The sequence below is a fragment of the Carassius auratus genome, unplaced genomic scaffold (genome assembly GCF_003368295.1).
Source record: "Carassius auratus strain Wakin unplaced genomic scaffold, ASM336829v1 scaf_tig00003808, whole genome shotgun sequence".
NCBI lineage: Eukaryota > Metazoa > Chordata > Actinopteri > Cypriniformes > Cyprinidae > Carassius > Carassius auratus.
In genome coordinates, this window is record NW_020523550.1 from 58830 (window position 1) to 74523 (window position 15694).

The 15694-nt window shown below is 38.5% G+C and overlaps 1 pseudogene; it reads right to left on the minus strand.

Annotated features, from left to right (window-relative positions):
- LOC113070381 (SH3 and multiple ankyrin repeat domains protein 1-like) overlaps window positions 1–4049 on the minus strand; it is a 62575-nt pseudogene extending 58526 nt beyond the window's left edge.
- Window positions 4050–15694: the final 11645 nt, after the last annotated feature.

Consider the following 15694-nt stretch of genomic DNA (forward strand, 5'->3'; position numbering starts at 1 on the left):
AAAACTGCCTTCAGTTTGACTTCCACTGAAAGAACACTCTGGGCCTAGGTCTACCCATTTTAATTCAATTATCGAGCATAATCATATGACTCATGAATCATTAATCTCCTGCAACTGCCCACAGCTATAGGACGGTCCAGGGAGCATGATGGGAAAGTAAACCTCAGTACTGTCATTCAAAGGAATGAAGCACAACTAGAACCATACTGTAGAGTACTAGATGCTCTCGTGTGTTTCTGGTCTGGGAGAAAGCAGCGCCATTGTTTGAATCCCCTTCGGCAAACATGTCCACAGTGACTTTAATTAAAAGGTCCTGCTTTAATTTGTGGTGTACAATAAACAGATCACAGCAGAGGTGATTTCCTCAAATCAATGATCTTCTTCATCCGTCTTGTGAAAAAGAGCTTCACTTGAACAACATCACATGCATTTTACTGGGCAAATTTAAGCCCAAATCTTTTTATCCCACCTTTTCTCTCTATCTTAAACCGTTGAGGTCACCTTGAGTCTGTTTCTATTTGAAAGACATACAGTTGTAAACAAGATTATTTTTTGGGAATGATTTTTGCCAATTGGATATTTAACTGAAGTCCCTGTACTTACATTCCCTTGTTTTTTTCTTGTTTTTTTTTCTCTTCAATTTGCTCTCTCTCACTCTCTCTCTCTCGATCTTTCTTTTTGCTTTATCTGGGGAAAAAAAAATTGCCAACGTTTGCACATCTGTATGGAGGAGAAGTCTGGATAAAATCTACTTACACACACATGCATGCACACACACTCATGCAAGCGCACACAGACCGTATAAGCATATGCTGGAGGGCAATTTCAGCAGATCCAGCCAGCATCAGCCCATATTTAAATATAGATTCCTGAGCAATCAGAATCCAGTAAAACCATATACCATATCAAGAGAAGTGTTAAATATTGTATAGTATAAATGTTCAAAGTAACTGGACATGTCAGTGATTTATTTGAAACTCTTTCTGACAATACCAAATCTTGAATACTTAAAGTTACAAGGGCTGCGTTTCCCAAAAGCGTCGTAACAGTATCTACACCGGGCTCGAGCAGCGCTATAACATATACCTATAACATCTAAGTGTTGAGGCAGTGTAAGTCCAAGTAGATTATAGAACCATCACCACCAATGGTCTCTACAATCAACTTATCTCACAATGCTTTTAAGAAATCTGATGCTTCTGATCAAATATTCAGTAGTGAATCAGTGGATTTAGTTCTGATGGAAACAACCGATCTGAATGTAATGTTGGATCACTGAGCCACTAACTACATATACGCTACCATTTTAAAGTTTGTGATAAGTAATTGTGATCATTTTTGAAAGAAGTCTCTTATGCTCATCCAGGTTGCATTTATTTGATCAATTAAAGACAATGGTGAAATATTATAAGAGCAGTTCTCAATTGCAGTCGTCACGACCCCCTGCTCTGCATATTTTGTATGTCTCTCTTTGTTAACACACCTGATTCAGATAATCAGCTCATTAGAAGTGAGCTCCCTGCATGAACAGTGTTCCCATTGACATGGTCTCTACACAGTGTTTAATTCTCCCTAATCCCTGAGCAGGGGAAATTTGTTGAAGTTTCCTCACTTCGGAACATTCATTCACAGATTTGTGTTGTGTGACATCATATACCTCAGTAAATAAATACAATATAAATTGATGTCTCGCACACTTCAATGCACTTTGAATGGAACATATACATTCGCTTCGAACTGGAATCATGGCGGAATATCCTGTGATGTCCACTTCGCAGGGCACTTATGTTCGAATAGAACAAACGTCTGAAGCGATAAGAGATACAAAATGTGCAGAGCAAGGGGGCACAAGGACTGGAATTGAGAACTGCTGTATTATTACAACTAAGAAATAATTGTACAATTTAACTGTATTTAAATATAGTTTCAAATGTAATTCATTATTGTGATGGAAAAGCTGAAAAAGCATCATTACTCCAGTCTTCAGTGTCACGTGTAATATAATATATATATTTATTTTTTTGGAAACCATGATACATTTTCAGGACTCTTTGATAAATAGAAACAGTATTCATTTATTCTGATCCCAAAATGTAGAAAGGGAAGTATTCATATGCAGTTATAATCAAGCTAAAGGCTGGAGTATGCTACAACTACTACAACTTTTCAATTCTGAACAGATTTTTAAAACACTAGGCATCATACACTTAGGTAAATGATACACTGGGCAGCTTTTTGAGTACTGTAGTGTTGCTGGGCCATCATGCATTAAACAACTGAGGATCATAAAAAGAAGACTTTGAAGTTGTTCTGATCACAACAAACTCACGCATAAATGCGTGCCTTGTTGCTAGGAGACGCATGACAAATGAAAACAACATGTGTTCTAAAATCGACTGAAAATATCAACATGTTTGATATCCTCCGACCGGATGGATTCAGGATGATGATACACTGGGCAACGTTTTGAACAATATTGCTGTCAACAGTCAACCAGGTGAGACACAGGGCCCACAACTGATCAAAAGTATTAAGATAGAAAGTGTTACCCATTCTCATTTTCTATGGAACCTGTCAACTCAAATCCGCTCTGACTTTCGGCAACTAGCCTCAACTTGTCCAGACAGTAAATCGGAGGAAAATCAGGGCAAAAATCATGCAGTGTATTCCAGCCTTTAGACCAACTAAAACCCAACTTTTAAAGTGCATGTAAACAAACTTATTGAAAGTGCTAATGACACTTCTGTTTCGTGGTGGCAACCGCAGCACTCAGTGTGTGTTTGTTCGGTGTGTGGCACACTTACTGGCAACATGCAGCACTCTGGGATCTATTTTAAAGTCTATTCACATTTTATATATGTATACGGTTCTGTTTGGGAAGAAAGTGTAAGCACAGCAGGTCTTTTGTGCAGCAGAGGTCATGTGTTTTGACCAAGAGGTGTCTGGAAAAGCTAGTTCTGACATGTCATAGCAGAGCACATGCGCCAGACTTTTTGAGATGACATTGAGCACTTGAGAACAGCTTTTCCAAGTCTGTGAAAATCATTTTTGCCTTCTTTTTTAGATTCATATATTTGTCATAAACTTGTATCACTCCCAGTATACGCTTAATTGATTCTTGGAACGGTGTTTGGCTGTGCTCTGACTGTCTGGTTAATATGTATGCTGTGGGCTCAACCAGGCATGGCTAGCAAAAGACGGATGTTGCATAGTGTATGAGTGGGTAATTGGAAAACAGGTGTGGGTTTTTGTGTGCGTGTGTGTGTGTGAGACTAACCGTCTGTTTGATATCAGGAATGCCAATTCGAAAGACCATCATAGCTATGGGTGTGTCATCGGGGGTGTTGCTTGAGCTTCGCTCTCGTAGCTTCCGCTGCTGTTGTGGCTGCTGCTGATTAGCTGGCGCTTGGTGGGTGGGTCCAGGGTTGGACGAATACGGGTTGGCCGTGTGGCCCGGGTTGCCGGGTCGTAGCGGTCTGTCTCCTGGAAGTCGTCCAGCCATTGTGCCTTTTTGCCTGTGCCCCTCTTCCCTGCCTCCTCTCAAACGCCCTGGTCCTCGCCTGATGTCATTTTCATCATCCACGTCCTCTTCATCATCCAACTCCAGCTCTCCATTCTCCTCCTCGCCTTCTTCGTCCACGCCATCATCATCCATTTCCTCTTCTTCCTCTTCCTCCTCTTCTTCTTCCTCTTCCGCCCCTGGATAAAGGTGTTTACTGTTTCCCAGCATCCTTTGCTGCTCCTCGTCGCTGGAGAGGGGGCTGAGCGGCATCGTCATGGCGACAGGGAGAGTGGCACCAGTGGCAACGGCATCATCCCCAGAGACACACTGTGAAAAGAGAAGAGGAGTGTAAGCATGAGAAATAGCGAGAGGTGGATGATGAGAGGAGGAGAGAGCAGACTGAGAGAACAGAAGTAGGAGTTTGAGAGAATATAAAAGAACCAACAATCCCACATCGCTCCATCACTTAGCAGCTCGCACCAAGTCACAGCAGGCCGTTCATGCAAGACGTGATCGTGCATTTGTGCCATTTTTAAATGCACACTAGAGTCACGTTTTTACAGTCGCGACGTGTCTCACTGGTTTTCAAGCATCTCAGGCCTCTAGCATTACGTTTGAGAAATGAATGAACCAACGGGAATGGAAATGAATCAAGATGAACTTCTCTTAACTTGACACAGTGTCTCGAAAACATGGGGCTCATAGCATGGGACTTCAGTGAAGTGCATTTTTACAAAAAAATAAAATAAAAAAAATATGTTAAGTCACTTAATGGAATTGTTCTCCCCAAAATAAAAAATTATATCACCATCATCATTATGTGTGCCACCTTTACAATTCAGTCCAGCTAAAAAATAAATAAAAAGACTTTAAGTAACACATTTAAAACCAGCTATATATTTCTGATTTATTGGCTGAAATATTGTATTACTTTTTTACAGTTATATCCAGATTGGTTTTGTTATAAATATTGCACTCATGTAACACCAATATATATATATATATATATATATATATATATATATATATATATATATATATATATATATATCCATAAACCATAATGGTAAAGCAAAAAACAGGGTTTAATATCTTTGCAATTTATTAAAAATAAAAAACTTAAATGATTCCATTTCATAAGTATTCATACCCTTATCTGGGACACTTATATTTTATCTCGAGAGCATTCATATTGCTTGTAGATGTTATTACACTTCAATTGAAGTTAACCTTTGGCAAATTCGATTGAATGGGTATGATTTGACAAGGAACCCACATCTTAATAAAAAGTCTAACAGCTGAAAATACATATCAGAGCAAAAACAAAGCCCTGGGGTCCAAGAAAACTGTCTGTAGAGCTCAGAGAGCTTGTTTCAAGACAGTTTCAGGCATCTTGTTTGAAGTAACCCAGCTCTGCTCATCACCTGCACAGCACCATCCCAAACGTAAAGTGTGCTGGTAGCAGCCTCATGCTGCGGGGCTGTTTTTCAGTGACAGAGACTAAGGGACTCGTCAGAGTAGAAGAAAAGCATCTGCCCCCATCCAACCCAACAGAACTCGAGAGGTGAAGAGAAGAATGGCAGATAATTGCCAAATGCTTTTTACATCATACCCAAAAAGACTTAAGACTGTTAAGGTAAATCAGCTAAAAGCTTATGCTTATGCATTGTACTTATTTCAGTTTTTTATGATGTGGAATAAAAAGTAATTTAAAGAAGTTTAACGTAAGACAGCAACATAACAAAATGTGAAAAAAGGAATGAGCATTAAGCATGAAAGTGAATCATGACACCCCATCAATATATTGAATTCACCAAACTGGATATTCATTGAATTATCTTATATTGTGTTCAGATTAAATCAGTCATACAGTATATACATTTTTGGTGAACTATTCCTTTAAAAGGATACTCCACACCAAAATTAAAATGTTGTCATTAATCACTTACCCCCCATGTCGTTCTAAACCCGTAAAAGCTTAGTTCATCTTCGGAACACAATTTAAGATATTTTGGATGAAAACCGGGAGGCTTGTGACTGTCCCATTGACTGCAAAGTAAATTACACTGTCAAGGTCCAGAAAAGTATGAAAGACATCATTTGAATAGTCCATCTGCCTTCAGTGGTTCAACTGTAACGTAATGAAGCGACAAGAATACTTTTTGTATGCAAAGAAAATAAAAATAACGACTGTATTCAACAATTTTCGCAACCTTCTTCAAAGAAAGTTGTTCTTCAAAATGATGCTACGGTGATGTGGAATTGTTAAATAAAGTAATTATTTTAGTTTTCTTGGCATACAAAAAGCATTCTCGTCACTTCATAACGTTATGGTTGAACTGCTGATGGCAGATGGACTATTCTGATGATGCTGTCATACTTTTCTGGACCTTGACAATGTAATTTACTTTTAACAAAATATCTTAAATTGTGTTCAGGACAATCCAAGCAGTTATGAGTTTGGAATAACATGGGGGTAAATGATTAATGTCAACATTTTTATTTGGGGGTGGAGTATCCCTTTAAGAACAGATCAAATTGTCAAGGCATCAGCATTATGTTCCAATTCCACTGCACAAGCCTAGCTAGTTATGAATGCAGAACAGTCTCCTTGGGAATGGCCCCTTGGCAAGAAGCCAATTCTCATTCAGATTACCAGCTACCCCTCATGTCCCACTTGCCCTTATGCAAAACATACACACCATTACGTGAGTGAACTGTCAATGTACAGACACCCATGCATTGCTTGTATTACAGTAGAAAGAAGATGTTTGGTGTCTACCGGCTCTGTCGCTACAAACACAAACCCGTGCACCTCTTGTATTACAGCACAGACTGGACTCTTGCCACACACGCCGCAAACAGCACTCGACACAGTGTTGTAACTTCTCATATGTCCCAGATCAGTGACAAAGCCACTGTAGCCCAGCACTCTAAGGCACTGAGTGTCTGTCCTTCAAATAGATCTCTTCAAAATAGGATCACTTGTGTTTAACAGAGGGAACCAAATACTTCTCTGTAGTGCCACTCACACCCAGCTGCTGTGTGGATCAGATGCTGCACTCACACTTTAGATGTGGAGGATATCTTATGACAATGTGTCTTGTTCTGGTGCCAATCAGCTGTCGTATCTGAAAGTGTTCACTTATTACCCATAAAATCAAATCTCTCTCTATACACAGAACCAGGGGTTTTCAAACTTTTTGATGTCAAAACCACTCATATGATTATCCCTGATGTGACATGACATGATATGAAGCCATTTATATTACAATTTTAGAAAAAGAAATTCCAGATAGGATTTCAACAAATCTGCATCCAGTTTTGTGGAAGAAAAAACACAGATTTTCTTTCTTTCTTTCTTTCTTTTTTTTTTTTTGTTAAAGAAAAACAATAAAATAATTGCAATTATCTCATAATGTAATGTCTAGAGACAGCAGAATAAAATAGTGAAATGCTATTTTAGTAATTCAATTTACTGAATATGAAAGTAAAAATACAAAATCATTACGATTTAACACATTTCATTAATATCTAAATTGCATGTTACTTTCACAGCCACAAAAGGACATTTTGCTATTTTTTTTTCTCTAAAATTTTTCACAGACTCCCAGGATTCCCTTTTGGCACCCTGGGCTACCCAGACATCAGCTTGAAAACCTCTGCCATAGAGATACTACTCTTAATACCTGACAACTATTATCAACCAGTTTTTTATCTCTCATTTATGCCATATATTGCACTGCAGATCCTCAATTGTCCATGTCTGCCATCAACTTAACTGAACTTTCATAAAAAAGAAAATTTTATACCTTGGCAAGATAGGAAGCAATTGAAGAAGCACTGAACAAGACATCATTGCTTGACCGCCACCAGGGTTATTGACTCTGTAAAGGAAGCTGGAGGGCAGCTGGTGTTAATGTCTCTGCAGACACTTAATTCAGAAGCAGATCCTGAGGGTACTGCAACATAATTTCTTTGTTTCATATGCCCATATCCTCAGCACAGAAGCAAACTATTCAAAACAATAGGAAAATAGCCCTAGAACATCTTAGCTGCATGAAGAATTTCAGTCATTCAATTAAAAAAACACTGTGTAAAATATACAGAGAGAGGCGCTATCAAAGTTGACAATGTGCCAAATACAATTACACCCAATTTGCATCTTCAGCAAAGCACACAAATCATAATAGCTGTGAGCCTGTGGATTTGTTGTGAAGTGCCCCACAGAGATTCAGGGAGACAGCTAGGCTTCCTGAAAGAGTATCTTAGTACTGGCTTAAGGAGTTCCCTTCAAGTTCAGTGTAATACTCTGACCCTCAGGTTGTTGATCATCAGTCATTTAAAGCTTAAATGTGTTTATGAACAGAGAAGTCAGCTCGTGTGTGTGTGTGTGCACTGCATTTACAACACAGATTGCCTTTTATTTTCTCAGAGGTCTATGTGTGCTTCTGCATGAGCATGATTCAATTTGCTGAGCGTGAATGATTTTTATGCTATTTATGTAGTCTGAAAAGGCACTTGCAATGCAAAGTGGCAGTGTATACCTTTTAGTCGATGTTAAGACCAACAGCACGCTTGCGTGATATTTTTTACACTAGTATCCAACTAAGTTTTTGTGTGAGAATGAATGTGTGAGATTTCCGGTTTGTAAACTGCTGTAGGGAAATAACGAGAAGATTTACAGGGTGCAGTAAACAGTAAAATTATTTGCACTACAAACCAGTGTGTCTGTAACTGATAATTTAACCCTCTACGGGACACCTTTGCAATTGAATACCCATTGGCTAGTAAATTTTGGCTAGTACATTTTTTTACAATTCTGGCTAGTAAACTCGCCAGACTGATATACCATATATGGATGTGTGTGTGTTATATGATAATCAAGTATTATTTAATGATAGAGTAAGACGTTAGTCATTAAAATTAAGAAGAAAGTGAAGTGACATTCAGCCAAGTATGGTGACCCATACTCAGAATTTGTGCTCTGCATTTAACCCATCCGAAATACACACACACCCAGAGCAGTGGGCAGCCATTTATGCTGCGGCACCCGGGGAGCAGTTGGGGGTTTGATGCCTTGCTCAAGGGCACCTAAGCCGTGGTATTGAAGGTGGAGAGAGAGCTGTACATGCACTCCCCCCACCCACAATTCCATCCGGCCCGAGACTAGAACCTACAACCTTCGATTGGGAGTCCAACCCTCTAACCATTAGGCCACGACTTCCCACCATATAAAACCATATATGAATGCATATTAGTCATTTAACTGGTCTGGTGGTGCTGTATAAAAAAATTAAATGGGGCAAAACTAACAACGATACTGATAAGATAATATTATTAATAATAATAATAATACTTAGAATTCTAATAATGAGAATGATATAAAACTAACAAGCTGATGGATTCATGAATATTAATCAGCTTGTGTGCGTTTGGCATAATTTAGTCTCATATGTGAGTGATTTACTCGCAATGTAGAGGGTTGTACATTAAAATAATATGGTAAGACACACCAGTTTGCAATATCAATCCGCAAAAAAAGATTTTTTTGTACAGCTAAAAATAGCTGGAAGCACTAATAGACCCATAAAATTAATGTGATGATGCCATCCCCCGGCATGACGAGACAAAACCAATAAAGCCCATTACAAACAAGGCATTTGTTGCATCCAGAAGGGACATAATTTCTTATTATAATGACTAATACTGTCCTTTTACGCGGTGCAATGCGTTGTGGGCCGTATAAACATAAAAGCATGTCTGCACCTGTGATTGGAGAAATGACAAACAACAGGCGCTACTCTACACTGCTCAAAACTCTGTTTGAATCATCAGTGGCAAATTCTTTACATAAGAAAATGTACTTAAAGACTGTTAGTCAGAAGCGCCAGACAGTCCTTGCAAAGTTGGAATTGTCCCACTTTATAGAAACAGACACCGGCATTGTAGGCCACTCTCCTAAGTTCAGGATACAGTCCTCCGTAAAATGTGCTGCAAACATATTTGGTGCATACACATATTTGGGTATTGTAAATACAACTTAACCACTGATTTCTAAATGTGTCCTCTTTTGCAAGGCCAAATAAAGTAGTTTCACTTTCACAATAAAACACACAGCATCTCCACAACATGGCGGCGCAGCAAAAACAATACTACAACAAGAATAAAAGTTACACCTTCTTTCTTTTCATATACATTTGGCCAGTGTTATGCAAATGGTCCCCACACAGTGACGTGTGTTTAAACAAGGCGGGCGTGGACAAGTAACCAGTTGGGCAAGTAACTCTGAAAATTTAATCAAATTATTGATAACAAATCACTCCTTTTAAAAGTTCTGATTACTTTATTTCAAAGGTAATTAGAAATTAGTTACATTTTTAGTTACGTTACTTTATTTTCCATGAAATTTATGAAATCCCAACATACACACTCCCCGATAAATATTTTTATTAAAGCATTAACATTCACAGAACACTGTTATTTTTAACTGAAGTAAGTGGCTGCGGTGTGCATGGTTTGGCATGGCAGAATGCCAGCAAAGAGTGCTGCATTTATAATCTCTTTTAGAGGGTGTTTGAAAACAATTGTGTGGCCACAGTGTGTGAAAACAACCAGCCTATAATGGTAAAAATCCAACCACCCATTGTTTTATAATCCCAGTAAATCATAAACAGTCTCTCCACATGAGCAGTTCCAGGTTTCTCACTACTATGACGCCATACTTGGGGAAAGTCCTGCCCATTTGTGACTCTCTCTGCCTTACTAGGATATACACAGGCTTGAGTAAGAAACAGCAGTCCGCCATTACTGATTTATTGCTATAGCTGTTGGAGCCGTCAAAAGTGTCGTATGTTGGGATGCACCAACGAACACAGGAGTCTCCATATGACACTGTAATTAAATGTTGTTTTCAAAGGAATGTCCCAGGAAAAACGGAAACGAGCTATACTTTGTGCTAACATTTTAAGCTGAACTGCCTCACAAATGAGGGTCAGTTTAGAGCTAGAGTTGTTCAAAGATTGCTTCTTAGGGTGTACTCACACTAGCCAGTTTGAACCGTGCCCGAGTGCGTTTGACCACCAAAGCGCGGTTCGTTTGACTAGTGTGAGTGCTCCGAATCGTGCCCGGGCGCGGCTCGATTGGCCGGCCCTGGCCCGCTTGGAAGAGGTGAGCCAGGGCACGGTTCAGTTGGACTCGGGCGCGGTTCGCATGCAGTGTGAGCGCTAACCGTGCCGGAGCACGGAAAAGGACGCGTTGCGTCACGGTTTTGCGACGCTCCAAAACCAACATGGCAGGGAAAGGGTCTCTTTGGTCTACGGCAGAGGTGCAAAACGCATAAAAACTAAAAACTGCAAAGTCCTTGCTGCACTTCAGCTGGTACATTGCAAACATCTTCATATGAGCAGCGCGATTACGTGAAAATTTCCGCGCCACTAAGGCGACACATCTGTTTAACAACAGGCTGTGAGAGGGCTGTGGACCAAACGACACAAAATTATCCACAAAGAAAACAGAGCGATGGACTCCATTGTGTTCAGAGAGCGCCGCTCTTCCTGTTTATCCCGAAACCGTCGCACCATAATGACGTAAGCGTGCTCCGGCACGAATGCTGAAACCCTATATGTGAGTGCAGGCCAGAGGGGGAGTGGGGAGGGGGGACAATCGTACTCTGGCCCGGTTCATGGCAACCGTGCCTAGTGTGAGTACACCCTTAAAGAGGGATTGATACCAACACTACAAACATCCAGACTACAGACAAAGTAAGCATCACACCTCATATTTTGTTTTCCAAAAGAGCTTCTTGGCTCTCTGTAAGGCTAATGTTGCTAAAGCTACCATTGTCTCTTTTCACTAATGCTGCCTTCACGTGCTACCAGAATGATTGTAAATAAGAATTTGGTAGTTAAAAATTGGTGAGGAGAGAAGAGCTTGGGAACAGGCCGTTTGATGCATAATGACCAGCCTGCCCAGATCAGACAATGAGTGAGGGACAGAAAAAAAAGGAGGAACAGCGATAAGTAATGAGGAAAATATGGATAACACCAGAGGGATGAAAAAGAGTGAAAAACTGACAGAAAATATGTGATGGGAACATTAAAGGGCTGTAAAAGAAATAATATGACTGTCAGAGAAAATAAATGACAATGGCCGAGAGAAGTGGAGTGGGAAGAGAGGGTAATATGAAAGAGATACAATAAATGAAGCACAAAGCCCTCTTATTTACAACCAAAGATCAAACTAACGCCCCTTTGGCAAGCTCTGTGAAATTGTGCTGTCATACAAAACTCCTTTATCATTACAGGCACCCTAAAACCATGAAACAGAGCCACAAATGGTGTGCAATTTAGGCAGAAACACTGGCCATATTCCATAACATAGGGACTATAAGTCCCTGTTCAATAGAGCAATGAAACAGACAAAAACCACATGATTTAGGGAGTATTGACAGTACAGAGAGTAACTAACAGAGGAGGCTGGAAAGAGAAAGAGGAGAAACAAACAGCAACATTCAGCTGAGGTAGACCAGCTGGCATGAAACTGAAAAGCATATGGATAAGGACAAAATGAAAGAGTAAAAAAAAAAAACACTGGCTGAAGAACAAAGTATATTTTTCCTGCTGACTAATCAGAGATGAGGGGGATTGAAGATGAGGGAAAGCGGGAGGGAGCTGACTCTGAGATAGAGGGCAAAAGGAGAAGGGTGGAGAGAGCTAGAGTGAGAGACTGAAGGGGGCCAGGATGGTGATAGAGAGGGATTAGTCTCAGCAGGTTCTGGATCCAGGGAAGAGGAACTCGACCACAGCGGGTGAAGGGAAATGTGAATTGAATGGATAGATTAAAAATCAGAACACTGAAGAGCTGAACTCATATGTGCAGGCCTGTAACCAGAGGCCCAGACCTCGGTACATTTTTCATGTACAAAAATAAAATTTGATCTCTGAATGACTAATTAAACTCTTGTACAAGTCATGTATAATTCAGTCTGGTATGAAAATGATCGCTGTGAGAAGCCGGCTGAGTGAACGAGTCATCAGAGTTATGTGAATGAGGGCGCGGGCGCTATTATAAGCGTTTTGTACTTGTCTTTTCAACTTAATTTAACACTTTAGAAAGTTAACAAAGTAGGAAGTTGCAGTTTAGAGTTAGCAATGTCTTTATCTTATGTTACTTGCAAAAGATTTGAAATATTTTCAGTTTATTTTTTATTTATTTTTAGTTTATTGTTTGTTTTAGTAGTGATATCTGGCAACACTGTGTCTGCACTTAAATTGACAGCAATCGAAAAAACCCACGGACAGGTTTTTGCTGACAGGATACGATATTCGGTAAGAGAAATGCAAAAATTATCGTGATATTATCTGTCATAAACGTTATCAATGCTGTCAAAAACAGTATCATGTAACACTAGTACACACAGATTTGTAGAACAAGGAGGTTACAGAATGAAATGAAATACACAAACACTAGCCATGAAGAATACTTCTATGTTATTCAGTTACATTTTATCATTTACTCAACCTCATGTTGCTTCAAGTCTCTATGACCTTTTTTCTTTAAAATGAAATGATTTAAAATTTGTTCATGCTGCTCTTTTACTGAAAAAATGCTGTAAAGCTCCAAAAATGTAAAGCTATATAGTTTATATGATATGTTTGTCTGAAGAGCAGACGAGAATTAAATCTTTATTCGTAAATAAATTTTATATTCCATGCAGCTTGAAACTACCCTGCAATTATATCCAGAAGAGGCGTAATACAAACATTACTATAATAGAAATACTAGAATATATTTTTTGGTCTTTTTCATTGCCTGACAATGCCTGGTTACTATGAACACAAAAATGGTTTTAAAGCAACAGTTTTTTTTTTTTTTTTTTTTTTTTTGAGTGAATTTTTCTTTTAAAGATGAGTTAAAACAAAAGTAGCAACAGATCTTGTATTCCATATTGTGACAAACAGAATCTGAATGAAACAGATTATCAAAAAAGACAAAAAGGTAAAGCAGGAACTTGCATTGCAGCTAAATGAATGTGAGCTTGTGGAGGACTGTAAGAAAGAGGTGGGCTTTAAAGGGACTAAATGATTAGAAGAGTCTGAAGAGTAGTTTCATTTCACAAGAAGATCGAGTTATGACATTTTGACTGAAAATTAAAAGGTCAAAATAAAAACATATGCATGGATAATTGGTTCACAATAACTTTTATAACACAAATTTACAAAATAGGGTGGATTTTTATTTAGTACAAACTTATTTATACACTAATCATTTTTGCAAACTATGCTGCATGTGTTTGGAGTGACGTGGAGGTGAGTAAGTAGATTTATTTTTTTATTTTTAAGTGAATTTTTCCCTTAAGGTCATAGTTAGGACATGAAGGATGTCAGAGCACACAATGAACTGAGCATATCTCAATTAATCTTGAGCAAAGGGGGAGAGATGAATCAAGACAAAGGAAGTGATTGATGCCCTACAGAGGGCATTGATCACATGAAGAGATAACGAGTGCAAGATAACTGTATCTCTCCCCATCTCTTTCTCTTTCCTTATCCTCCCATGGGTCCCTTCTCTCATTTACTCTGTCCAAGCAAACTTGCAGCTTCGTATTTCTGCAAAATTTTAATGAGCTTCAAGGTTACGAAGCCTGTTGAGCGATTACTCAGTATCAAGGTTTCTGAAGTTTGATGTGTATTGTGCATTGTGTAGCGTTAAGTATTTTTACAGACCAGTCTTGCCTTGTCCTGTTATTTTGAGTTTGTTTGCCTTTCAGTTTTGATGAACCTGAAATACTTTAAATCTGCAATAACAATATCACCCTATATCTAATCAACAGTATTACCCTAAGTGTTGCCCTAACTTGTCTAACAGAGTTGTCTGGACAAACAGTTTCATATTTAACATGTTGTTGATTTGATAAGGATTCGTGAGCTCCCAAGGGAGCACCGCAGCATGAGCAGTGCCGGCTCATCGGGGGAGGCACAGCTTCCCCAAAATTCTGTGGTGAAAATTTACAGTTCATTTCAGTTCATGTCTCAAAATGTATATATTTTTGTTTGTAATTTCACAGTTGTAACACCATTACGTGAAAGCGCCATTTTTCTGTCGCGAATGTGCCGAATCTGCTGATGTAATTACAACCACTAGGTGACAACCGTAGCGGCAGGGCTGATAATTACTAAGTACTTATGATGAGTACTGATATAGAATATTTGATCTCCAACAGATTTTCCAAGCTGTCATTCAAACAGTATACATATACAAATGAAAAATAAAGGGAGCTAGAACAGTAGGCCTAATTGAATAGCACAACAGGCTAACTCTTTTAACACAGATTTTTAAGAAGGGATGGATGTTTGTTTTAAGCGATAGGACAGGTAAGTTCATTTATATTACCTTGCTGTATATGTGTCATTTTCTTAACGTTTTCTGACCAAAAGCCACCAAAAAGCCATTTTAAAGTGGTTAAGCAAATATTAATAATAACAATCGGCAGGGATCTCCAGACCAATATAATTAGTGTGTCTCCTCTATTTTAAAACCCATGAGTAAATTATGCGGTTATAGTTATTGGATTAATGTGTTGGTGATTTATTTTGTTGTTGTGTTCTGAGCTTGCCTTTATACACAACGTTTGTTGATTCTCACCAACCTTTTTTTTTTTTTTACAACATTCTGGTTGTTCAGCTGACAAAACTTTAATGATAAAAAAAAAAAAAAAACTTTTATTTTTAAGATATAAGACCTTTATGCAGTTCCACTGTAAAGAATGTAAATCTATCCATTGCTGCCTTGTTTTTATCCATGTTAAAATCAATATGGCATCTAATCTGATTAAGGTTTATTGAGATAGCTTTGAGTTTAAGACCTTCACCTTGGAAGATTTGAATGACTGCAGAAACGATTGAGTTGACTTCATGTTAAAGGATAGTTCACCCAAATATGTAAATTCTGTCATCATTTATTCATATGAACCTGTATGACTTTCTTTCCTCCACAGAACTCAAAGGAAGGTGTTGTATTGATAACCAAACTGTATGGGCAACAATCAAAATAAATTTTTAACCGAAGAAAGAAATTTATACAGATTTGAAATTAAAACTTTTGGACGAATAATAATTTGGATGAATAAAAAATATTAGCGTATCGGTTTTCAGAGCATGACATCTATAGTTGCATTGACAAGAATTTATA